The following is a 12,864-nucleotide window of genomic DNA, read 5'->3' on the forward strand; positions in this document are numbered from 1 at the left end:
TACGCCCGTAGTCTACTTACTCTTCCCGAGCCCCCTACGAAGCGATCTGACAGCGGTCTTTTACTTGGAAATCTTCGCCTAGCCCCGGACACCCCACAGAACATTTTATATCGGCATAGAAGAGTGGAAAAATTAAGAAATCACCACTTCGTACGGATTCGCGCGATACGCTACCGGCGTAAGTTACAGCCTTCCGGCCGGAAACAATGGTCAGGTTAATTTCTTACGGCGCCGTATACGATCCGGGCGTACATTCGTACAAAGTGCGAACTGTGCGGCCGGGATCGTATACTTTGCATTGTACGCTAACTACGTAAGTTTCCGGCCGCATATTCACGGAGCGCAATACGGCCGGAAGCTTACGTAGTGTGAACCTAGCCTATAGGGGTATTGTGGTGCACTGAGTGGGTCATGTACTTACTATAGACGTATACCTGCACCATAATGTATACATCATTTGAAGTACAGTGAATGGTTGGAACAGGATGCAGTACAGGGATACACAGTCCATACACAGCGTGGACACGTCACTTTGAATTGCAATAAGAAATGATACACACTGAAAACAATAGAAGAAGTAATGCAGACTAAAACAATAGGCAAACTTCCCCATCATGTGCGGTATCCACGATAGGATATAAACCTTGTTAGAATTAGGTGTGATGTCCACATACAAAACATAATAGCATCTTGTTAAAGGAGTACTCCAGCAACAAAACTGGTACCAGAGATTTGTAATTTACTTCTATTAATAAACCACGCGTCTTCCAGTACTTATCAGCTGCTGTATGTCCTGCAGGAAATGGTGTATTCTTTCCAGTTTGGAGAGCAGAAGAGGTTTTCTATGGGGATTTGCTACTGCTCTGGACATTTCCTGACATGGACAGAGGTGGCAGCAGAGAGCACTGTGTCAGACTGGAAAGAATACACCACTTCCTGCAGGACCTTCTGTGTTTTACGTTCTTTAATGGTGTTTTGGACTCATTATTTGCATTGTTAAGAGCAAAGTCACCCCACTATATAGTTCCCTAGTAGTACAGTCACAGCAGAAAGACCAACATTACCCCTAAATAGTGACTGAATAATAACACCGGATCTAATAAAAACATTACACGATGATAAATATTACCCCCATACAGTCACTATATTGTGGTAGATACCAGTTTTATACAGGAATTCTGCAGAACGAAGTGATTACAGGGCAGTTACATCAAGTGTCTCACAGGTGACATTTTCTCAATTACACAGGACAACTGTCGTTTAAATTTGAACGATATATCAATTTTCCACACGATAATCATCCCGTGTAATAGGGCCCCAACAGTTCCCACACAAAAAGAGAGAGAATGTAGGTTTGGGGGAGAAAAGAGGTTAGTTAGGTCCCCACCATTTAGTAAGTAGATTCCCCCATTGAATTGCTAGGTCCCCCCTAAGAGGTAGATAAATCACAACCATTAGGTAGGATGTTGGTTCTGACCACCTACCTATGCCGATAAAATTTTCAAGTGCACAAACCTTGAAGGGGTTATCCAGCGCTACAAAAACATGGCCACTTTTCCCCCTCTCTTGTCTCCAGTTCAGGTGCGGTTTGCAATTAAGCTCCATTTACTTCAATGGAACTAAGTTTGACACCCCACCTAATCTGGAGACAAGAGAGGGGGAAAAGTGGCCGTGTTTTTGTAGCGCTGGACAACCCCTTTAAGGATATGCATAGAGTTATAGGTGGCACTTGTTTTCCTGGGAACTGAAGCAAGTTCCTTGGATTACACAGGGCATGCAATCTTATAGAAAGTGGCACCCTTGCCTATGTATTTTCCAGGCCCTGATCTGGACCACCTGGCCAAAAGTCCATGACCCTTTATCCCCCAGTGCCCACTTTACCCACCCTCTAATGCCATCATCATAGCCGGAACAATACAGATTGTTTAACCACTGAATGTAACCAGGTATGTTCCAGTTCCTGGGGGAGGACAGTACAATATAACTGTATAACATCTCTTGTGCTCTTTATCAGTGTAATATGGATTGTCCATTTAAGCCCAGGCTGCTGTGCATTCTTAGTAAGTTATCATATAATCTGTAAGAGGATATATTTTAAAGGGAACCCGTCACCACGAAAATGCTACCTAAGCTACCAGCCTCCTCTTATAGAGCAAAAAGAGCCGAGTGGATTGATATATGTCTTTATGGGAAAATATTCTTTAACTTGTAATTTATTGATTGAAATCTCTGATGTTTCCATGCTAAAGAGTCCTGTCCATTGAGTGACCCCACCCACTGGACTCCTTATCACAGAATGATTTCAATCAACATATTACAAGTTATACTGAATCTTTTCCTATAAAGATATATATCAATCTGCTCAGCTCCTCCTGCTCTATAACATGATGGATAGAATAGATACCATTGTCTTAGTGACAGGTTCCCTTTAGACCATCTATTGTTTGGGTGTATTCTTTGCCCTGTTACAATGGACACCATGAACAATTTTAATCAAATATGGAAAACCTTGGTATAATATATAAAAATATAAAACTGACTGATATGAATTTTCCAGCTACTGTATTTAAATTGGATTGTGTACAATAAGGATGTACTCCTAATAAATCTAGGCCACGTCCTTGATTGTGACTGTTTGATGGCTACATAAAGAAGAAACAACAGGCGCCAGACTATCGGCTGCATCTGACCAGTTCAGGTAATAAAAGAATTTTATAGACCGATTATATTGTATAATTATTTATTTTATATTATATTATTTGATTATTTATATTTATAATTATGTATATTAGAATATTATTTTATAATTACTTTTATTTATATTATTTATAATTTATTTATTATTTATATTTTATAATTACTTATATTTATATTAGTCATATTTTATTTATTATGTGTATTTTTATAGTGTATAATTATTTATATTATTTATATTTGTAATTATTTATATTTATATTATATTTTATAATTATTTATATTTGTATTATTTGTATTTATTTATTACTTATATTTTATAATTATTTATATTTATATTATTCATATTTTATTTATTATGTATATTTTTTTATATATCGTATTTATATTTATAATTATTTATATAATATTTTATAATTATTTATATTTGTATTTATTTATTAATTATATTTTATAATTATTTATATTTATATTATTTATTTTTTATATTTTGCTTTCAAAGCCAATGCACATTCCTCATTTATAAAGAATAACACCAATAACATTCCAGTCACTTACAAATACATTAGCCTGTATTGAAAATAATGTATTATATGTTTTCATTTGTTTTTATGTGGAAAAAATGTTTTTATGTAAAAATTCATAATGATATCATTTGTATTGCTGCATGCAGAAATGTCTGAGCTCCATAGCGCAAAAAAAACACCTCTATGTATTCATAAAAACTAAGGGTCACAGCGGAAAAAAAATCATGCTCTCACACAGCTCTGTACATTATAGGGGTCAGAACATGGAGATGCAATGCAGGTTTTGATTTTATTTTTTTTAAAGTAGTAAAATGGAACAAAAATGGTGTCTATTCGGCATTGCTAGAATGGTGCTGACCTGAAAGACGTGTCAGTAATAGCACAGGATGGACGGTGGAACGGTATCTCACACCAGCAGATCATTTTTTGCTTTGCTAACGTTTTAACAAGGGTCGCTACAAAGTACAATAAAAAAAAAAACAAAAAAAAAACAAAAAAAAAACAGCGCTGTGTGTGAAGTGATATATTAATACGACGTGTAAATGTCACTTATAGACAGTTTTTCTCCTTTAATACAAAAAAAACAACAACAACATATTTTAGCCTCTTTATCACACGTATTACAGATCACCCTCTGTATATATTGTGTATGTATTGTGTATTGTTTATGTATTGTGTATGTATTGCGTGAATATTGTGTACATATTGCATATATATTGTGTATGCATTGTGTATATATTCAGTATGTATTGTGTATGCATTGTGTATATTTTCTGTATGTATTGTGTATATATATTCTGTATGTTTACGTATTGTATAAGTATTGGGTATATATTGTACTGTATATGTATTGTGTATACATTGTGTATATATTGTGTATGCATTGTGTATATATTCTGTATGTCTATGTATTGTATATGTATTGCGTATATATTGTACTGTATATGTATTGTGTATGCATTGTGTATATATTGTGTATTTATTGTGTATGTATTGTATTGTGTATGTATTTTGTATATGTTGTGTATGTATATATTGTATGGATTGTATATGTTGCTCTGCAGATTAAATCACTCATAATCACGTGCTGTCATGACTTTTTATGGTGCATTTTGACTCTGCAGGACACAGTGGCTCCATGGTTTTAAGGGGAACTATCAGCAGTATAGACGAATCTTACCTGCTGATAGACCCCTAATGCACACGCGGCACTAAGGGGGAAGGCATGTCTCTTACCTTCCTACTCTGTGCCATTCCCGTGCAGCTAATAGTGGAATCCACAGTCCCGGAGCACCATTAGAAGCACTGCCCCGCCTCCATCATACTGATCCGGCCCTCTAATGATAGTCAGTGGGTTGGTGCTCCTAACAGTGCTCCGGGATGTGGATTCAACTATAAACAGCATGGGAACGGCGCAGAGGAGGAAGGGAAGAAACGTGCCTTCCTTCTTGCCACCATGTTCACAATAAGGAGCTAGCAGCAGGTTAGACTCATCTAACCTGCTGATAGTTCCCCTTTAACTCTTTAATTTCATTATAGGCAATGGCCTTTCAATGCGTCTTATGTTTTCTAGCGTTGCCGACTATTAAAAAAACAGGATGATCTATCTGCCGGCATTCCTCGTGTTGGCGATTGCCACTGTTTCGGTCAATTCACAAGCATGTTCATGTCCGTGTGCCAACCAAGACGGTAAGCAAAAATCATTAACGGATAACTCCAGTGAAAATTTTTTGCTGGTATCAGAAAGTTATAGAGATTTATAAATGACTTCTACTTAAAAATGTCCCATCTTTTATTACTTATCAGCTGCTGTATGTCCTGCAGGAAGTGGTGTTTTCCCTTCAGTCTGACACAATACTCTCCGCTGGAGAGGTTTTCTATGGGGATTTACTGCTGTGGTGGACAGCAGAGAGCACTGTGTCAGACTGGAAAGAATACACTACTTTCTGCAGGGCGTACAGCAACTGATAAGTACTGGAAGACTGGAGATTTTTAAATAAAAGTAAAGTACAGATTTGTTGATTTGGAAAATAAAAACAATTCCACAGGAGTACCCCTCTAGCTGTTTATTTGGAAGGCTGTTTTTTTTCTGTATATTCTCTTCCTTAATTGTAGAGTGTGGCAGTTACACTGCATAACATTTTGTTATTTGTTTTGGGTAAGGCTGGGTTCACACTACGTTTTGCAATCCCTTTTTTTTAAATCTGTTTTTGCTAAAAACGGACGGAAAAATTGATGCATTTGTGTGTATCCATTTTGATCCACTTTTCCATTAGCTTCCATTATAAAAAAAAAAAGGATCAAAACGCATACTTTTTTTTAAACATACACAAAATGTACTTGACCTTATTTTTGTGTACATTAAAAAAAGGATTCCTTTTGATTTTTTTTTTTTTTTTTATAATGGAAACTAATGGAAATGCATCCGTTTTTTCATCTGTTTTTTGCAAAAACAGATAAAAAAAAAAAGAAATGCAAAATCGCAGAATGAACCACACTGTCTCCACTACAGTCATGGTGTCTGTCTCAGTTATTTCTTAAAGGTTTATATATTTTCTAGTATGGCCTTAAAATCCAATGAAAAGACCAAGATTTTCAGATAATTATATAATATAGTAGAATGGAAAATTTAAAGAAAAAAAATATGTTTAACATGAAAACTTAATTTAAACTATAGGTCATTATCTGGTGACATATTCCACATGATGAATGGGTTAAACAGAAACATATTCACAGAAATCTGTGTGGACTGAGGCCTTATTCACTCATCCCATAAAACTGTCCAATGCCTTCCCCCGCTCAACTGCTCTTATCTCTCCCTCGCTCCTTTAACCACTGCAGTCTCTCCCCAGCTCCTGTCACCACTCCCGTCTCTCCCCTGTTCCTTTCACTCGTTCCTTTCTCTCCCCCGCTCCTGTAACCACTCCCGTCTGTTCCCCGCTCCTGCCACCTGGTCCTGTCTCTCCCCAGCTCCTGTCACCGCTCCCGACTGTCCCCCGCTCCTGTCAACAGTTCCAGTCTCTCTCCCCTGCTCATGTCACTACTCCTGTCTTTCTCTTCCCCGCTCCAGTGTCTCCAGTTTCCCCAGCTCCTGTCAAGGCTCTTGTCAGTCACCCGCTACTGTCACCTGCTTCCGCCTCTCCCCCGCTCCTCTCTCCCCAGCTTCTGTCACTGCTTTCGCCTCTCCCCTGCTTCTGTCACCGCTCTCGTCTCTCCCCTGCCCCTGTCACCTGCTCCCAGCTCCTGTCACCGCTCTCGTCTCTCCCCCGCCCCTGTCATTTGCTCTCAGCTCCTGTCACCGCTCTTGTGTTTCCCCCGCTCCTGTCACCACTCTTGTCTCTCCCCCGTTCCTGTCTCCCCAGCTCCTGTCACCGCTCCTGTTTCTGCCTTGCTCCTGTCACATGCTTCCGTCTCTCCCCCACTCCTGTCACTGCTCCTGTCTCCCCCACTCCTTTCACCCACTCCCATCTCTCCCCCACTCCTGTCACCGCTCCCCCAACCCCCAACCCAGCGCATCCAAACTAATGTTTTTTATGGAGCAGACAAAATCACGCTCCAAGAAAAACACTAGATGTGAATGAGACCTTATTCCCCCTACAGACATTTAACTTACTTTGATGAAATAACAACTAATAATAATATTATATTTTTTGTTGTTGTAATTGAAGCAGATGTGAAGTAATAACATTTCTTTGGTATGTTTTCTTTTCCTTTGTATTATGTTCAGCAATGGTCGAAACATTTGGAAGGGAAAGTGGTCAAATTACATTACTAAAACCTCCCATCTTGCTGGGTTTAACCAAGTGAGTAGTTATTATTAGTAACCATATCATATATGAATGTAATGTAATCAAGATGATTTTCCAGTCTATAGATAATACTGTAGGTATGGAAGATGAAAAGAGTAAAGGAGCGTAAATACATTGTAGTGTCTATTAGTTTGGGAACCGCGGGATGGGGGGAGGGGAGGTCACAAATCATGTTTATGTGACTGACTTCATCTGTTTTGGTGCGGTTCAGCTGGTCTATGGGGTTGTGTGAGGTGTCATTTTTTGCACCATGATCTGTGCTTCCTATCAGTACCTTGCTTGCATATATGCAACTTTTGGAACACTTTTTATTAATATTTTTTTGCATTTTGCACTTTGGTCTTTTCCTTTTTACACTAACTAGAAGTCTTCCTGAAGGACTTTTATATACACAGCATTGATCTCTCATGGAGGTCAGTGCTGTATACAGCACTGATCAATGAGATCAGGGCTGTATTGCGTCAGTGCGACGCTGAGGCCTGGACTGGGCAGAAGAACGGATCTTTGCTCACGATTGAATTGCAGGGGGAGATCCAACCCACTAGACACCAGGAACATGCCTTACACAGCATTTAAATGCAGTTGTCAGGTTTGACACCTGCATTTAAATGCTTAAAGGGAACCTGTCACCCCTCGTGCCGGGGTGACAGGCTCCCGACCCCCCGTTAGAGACCCCTATACTCACCTAATCCGGCTTCTGGATCCGGTCGGGTGATGAAGATCTCAGCCGCTGCAGCCCGGCACGCGCGCTGAGAGATGAGTCCAAAACCCATAGAGAATGACGGAACGCTGGACTCTCCTGTCATTCTCTATGGGGGTTGGACTCATCTCTCAGCGCGCGCGCCGGGCTTCAGCGGCTGAGATCTTCATCACCCGACCACCTCCAGAAGTGGGACCCGGCGGGATTAGGTGAGTATAGGGGGCTCTAACGGGGGGTCGGGAGCCTGTCACCCCGGCACGGGGAATGACAGGTTCCCTTTAATTAGCTGGTGCAGTGATGGGACCGCGTCAGTTAATAGCAGCTCGACCCCTCTCTGAACCCTCTTTAACGGCCCACCATGATGTACCTCGTAATAAAGTTATTTAATTTGGTAATATAACTCCATAAAAATAAATGCATTTTTTATTTGTCTACTATTAGTAGAATCAGCAGCAGTGAAATGTAACATTTGTCTAAATGGTATATTATGTATATTATATAGTAGTAACCTATAGTTCTTATTGTGACAGGGGATGACTGGAACTTAACACATAGTTTATGTTTTTTCTTCCCAGTCTTGTCTTTGTAAGCACAAGGGTTGACACCATCGTTATAGTTACTAATGGTGCAGACTACTCTTTGGCTGCTTCCTTATCCATAAGTTGTAACTCTAGAGAGTAAGTATAATTTAGACTCTTTTAATACTGTTGTGCAGCAACCCAGGGGAGTGTGTAGAGAAGAGGCCCAATGAAATGGCTGGATGATGAGGATCGTAGTCCCTAGGTGTCAGGGTCAGGTGACAGTAGGGTTCACAGTGCTATTGGTTTCTAGAGTATCTCCATTAGGCCTCCAGTACTCCTGGGGATGGAACAGTGATAAAAGGGGTTGTATACTTACTACAACCAAAAATACATTTGTGTTGGGGGTCTTAGTTCTATACGTCCTGTTAGGACTTCCTGGTTGAGCAGTTACTCAGTATTACAATTCCTAGAATACATTGCTTTGCCTCAGTTCTCCATCATAGTCCTCCCACTATGCCTACTCCCCTCCCACAGCACTCGTAAAAGTCACCTGCTCAAATCTGTGGATGAACATCTCATTTCACTGTAGACCATTGAAGCATCAGTGAGGTTGCAGCACCTGCTGTATACACTCTCTGTCTGCTGTTTATCAGAAGGCAGCATGTTGTAATCCCACCTCACTCTCACTAAGTGTCACTTAGTGTCCCAATAACTACATATATATAAGAAGAGCTGGCCAGAGATGGTAATATCACTCAGGGGGGTGAGACTAAAGCTGAGACAAGAGCCAGCCAAGCCTCCTATGACATCAGAGGATGATGCTCTATGGAAAGAGGGAGGGGCCAGGGAGCTTGAGACAATACACAATTTGTAGTTCTTCTATTTTTAACTTCCTGCCAGTGTGAATAATATTATATACTAAGGCTGGAGCAAGATTCCCAACTTTATATTTTCTTACACAGAGAGAGGAGAGAACAAGCTGCAGCGCGGTCCTCTCCCTGCTCATTCTCCTGATCGGTACGGGTGTGAACACTCAGATCTAAACTGATCAAAACTTTTCACATGTTTCTATGACCGGTAAAAAGTTCTTACAAACGACAGGTACATTTTAAACCCCTCTATCCTGAACCTTATAACTTAAAAAAAAAAAATGTCTATGGAGGTTGGTGAGGACTGGCACCGGTCAGAGAACCTCCTCAATGCTGTGATCACTACTGATCGAAGCATTTAGGGGATTAAATGACCGGCATCAGCATGATTGCTAGCGACAGTCACTGACAACCATAGCTGGCATTAGACATGTATAAAGCATGGGCGTAACTACCACCATAACAGACATAGCGACTGCTATGGGACCTGGTGGCCCTCTTCTGCAATACACTGGGCCCCCGAGCCGTCATCGTTTGCAGCAGCTGGTGGCTCAGTGGGCCTTCTGGGTGCTGCAAGTGTCCCCTTAAGTACAAGTATTCCCTGTCAAGCACATGCAGTAAAATGTTAAAGGTTATGACTACACTTGTCCAAGAGAGGTTTAAAGAGATATGGCACTCACCAATAGATGTCTTCATATAGCATACACTTTATTTCATCCAAGATAGGAATACAGACGGGTTACAAACAGTGAGAGGACGCCATACGCGCTCACAGAGACAGCTGTTTCCTGCCTCTCGGCACTTCGTCTAGGCTGCGTGACTACACTTGACAGGTTTGTGGTCAGTAGGGGGCGGGGGGCTCAATCAAAGTTTGCTATGGGACCCAGGAACTTCTGTTCAGCTGCCATGTTTGTGATATCAAATTTATACCAAAGCACCTGAGAGCCGCCATCCTTTTACAATACTCTTAATTCTTTTTTATCTGTTTGTAAGAGTGGGCCTTTTTGACATTGTCGCTTCTTTAACTTGAAGTTAAGACAGTGGATGATTGTGCTTCTTGGAGTTACTTACAGGATTCACTGGACATTCGGCTGACTGTAAAGAAGTAAGTATACTGAGAAAAGACTATAGCAGCTTGCTGATATTTCTGTCTTTAAGTGACTTTAAGGGGGTTCTCCACTCGCTTCTCTCCTTGCTCTGTGTTAGAAAATAAGAGTCAAGCCCACAATGTAAGTCTACACAGAGCCAGGAGAGGATTTGCTACAGCATGGTCTTCTCTCGGTTTGTTCACCGGACCAGTACGGGTCTGAACACTCACACCTTTGACATATCTCTATGACATCTCTATGATATTTTGAAGTGACAGGTACACTTAAAGGGGAACTACCAGTAGGCTAAACGGATCTAACCTGCTGATTGCCCCTATTGCGTTTGGGATGATGATGAGGAAGATATGTGTCTTACCTTCCTCCTCAGTGCTGGTCCAGCGTAATCGTCGGCTGGGAGCACCGTTAGGAGCACTGCCCCCCACAGCGTCATCTGGCGCACCCTCTCCATTGATAATCAATGGAAGCAAATAAGGTGGCAAGAGGAGCATGCGTCCTAGTATATGCCAGACATTTAAAGTAAATTGAACAGGTACAATTCACATTTCAAACTTCGGATATTGTTAAATAGTTGTTAAGTCAAGGAGACAGGTGGTTCCAAGCTCCTGAAGTTCTGAGGGTTGTAACGCCTCCTTACTCCCCCTACCATCCCTGATCCTACTTAGGGCTCAGCTAGGGATGGGGAGGGGGAGAAAGGAGGTATTACAACCCTTAGCAATTAGGAAACTTAGAAACGCCTCTTTGAATAGTAAAATACAAGCATTGTTCTGTATTCTGGATGCACAGCTGGATATATTAAAGGCACAATGTGTCACCAAGTGAAGTCACTTGTGTTTTTCTTGTCACAGCTAATAGTAACCTTATTCATCGTTCTTTCCGCAGTCCAATATTGAACATTCTCGCCATTGTTATTGAATCTCTTCTAAGACTAGTTAAAACAACAATAGAAGCGGTTGTAAGAATTTCCTCTAGAAAATGTAAGTGCTCTTAAAGCAGCTAAAACACCAAACAACTAGATAACTGAGCAGTGAAGACAGAGCCATACAGACATTGGCTACTGAATATTCCTGCATAGACGTCCAGGATATCCAGCATGCCATTAGTCTGTATGCAGCAATTGTATGCTTCGCTGTTCAAACTATATAGTAGACAGGAAAGCCAGGGCCAATTGGGCAGGTAAACAGCAGCATGTATATATTCCAGAACAATAGAGTCTGTTATCATACAATGTAAGCTTAGAATGTTGGCATACAAAGTAAGCATCGAATTTTGACATAGACTGTAGGTTTAGAAATTAGGTATTTTTGTCATCATGCTATTCCAACATTCCAGGCCAACTTCCTATGCCAACTTTCTAGGCTAACAGTCCATATCACCATGCTATGCCAACATTCTATGCCAAGATTCTAAATTTGCATTATATGCCAACATTCTTTATCAAAATTCTGTGCCAACATTGTATGTCAACATTCTAAACCTACATGATATGGCAACATTTTGTGTCAACAGTCTGTGCCACCATTTTATGCCAACATTATATGCTTACATTCTATGTCAACATTCTAAGCTTTCATTCTCAGCCTACATGATATGCCAACATTCTTTGTCAACATTCTGTGCTTACATTCTATGCCAAAATCCTAAGCTGTCATTCTAAGCCTACATTCTACACAACATATAGTACAACAACTTTATTTATCAATATATCAAGTTGAGCAGAATAGCAGCACCCTTTAACTAGGTTAGCATTAAGTTAGCCTTTAAGTTCATTTAAAAAAAAAAATAAAGGGGTTATCCAGTGCTACAAAAACACTTTTTTTCAGAGACAACGCGACTCTTGTCTCCAGTTCAGGTGCGGTTTGCAATTAAGCTCCTTTCACTTCAATGGAACTGAGCAGCAAAACCCCACCCAACGTGAAGACAAGAGTGGGGCTGTCTCTGGAAGAAAGTGGCCATGTTTTTGTAGCGCTGGATAACCCCTTTAATTCAATTGACAAGTCATAAATGGGCATTGTGGAAAAACTTCCTAAAAGGGTATTCCAACTTAACTTAACTTCCCCTATGCAGAGGATATGGGATCATGGGAAGTCCAACTGATGTCCCTTCCCTGCAAGATATCCCTATTGGGTTCCCTTGAATGAATGAAGCAGTGGGTTTTTCCACACATGCAAATGCTCCATTCATTCTTTTTGGAGCTCCCAGAGATAGCGAGCACAACTCTCTTCAGCAACACCCAAACAGAATAAATAAAATTACTCCATTCAAAAAGTCACGGGTCTAAGAGATCACAGTAAACCCAGCAGTCGGAACCCTCCACAATCTCACACCTGCAAAGTGCTATGCCACAGCCTCTAGGATCCCCACCAGAAGACATTTTCCCCAATTTCCGATGTTGTCATGGCACAGGGGGGGGGGGGGGGAATACCCGTCTAGGCCTCCTCAAGACTCAAAGCGGATAGAGGAACATCTGTCAGTCCAGTCATCTCCCCGCTCGTTCTACTGATCAGTCAGGGTCTGAACACTCAGGTCCCGACTGATTAAAAGTCAAGGGAAACTCTCTCTTTCTGAGCATCAATTTTTTCAGTTACAATTCACAAATCTAGGGGGAGATTTATCAAGCTGGTGTGAGGTAAAAATG

This window comes from Dendropsophus ebraccatus, chromosome 14, assembly GCF_027789765.1.
Source record: "Dendropsophus ebraccatus isolate aDenEbr1 chromosome 14, aDenEbr1.pat, whole genome shotgun sequence".
NCBI lineage: Eukaryota > Metazoa > Chordata > Amphibia > Anura > Hylidae > Dendropsophus > Dendropsophus ebraccatus.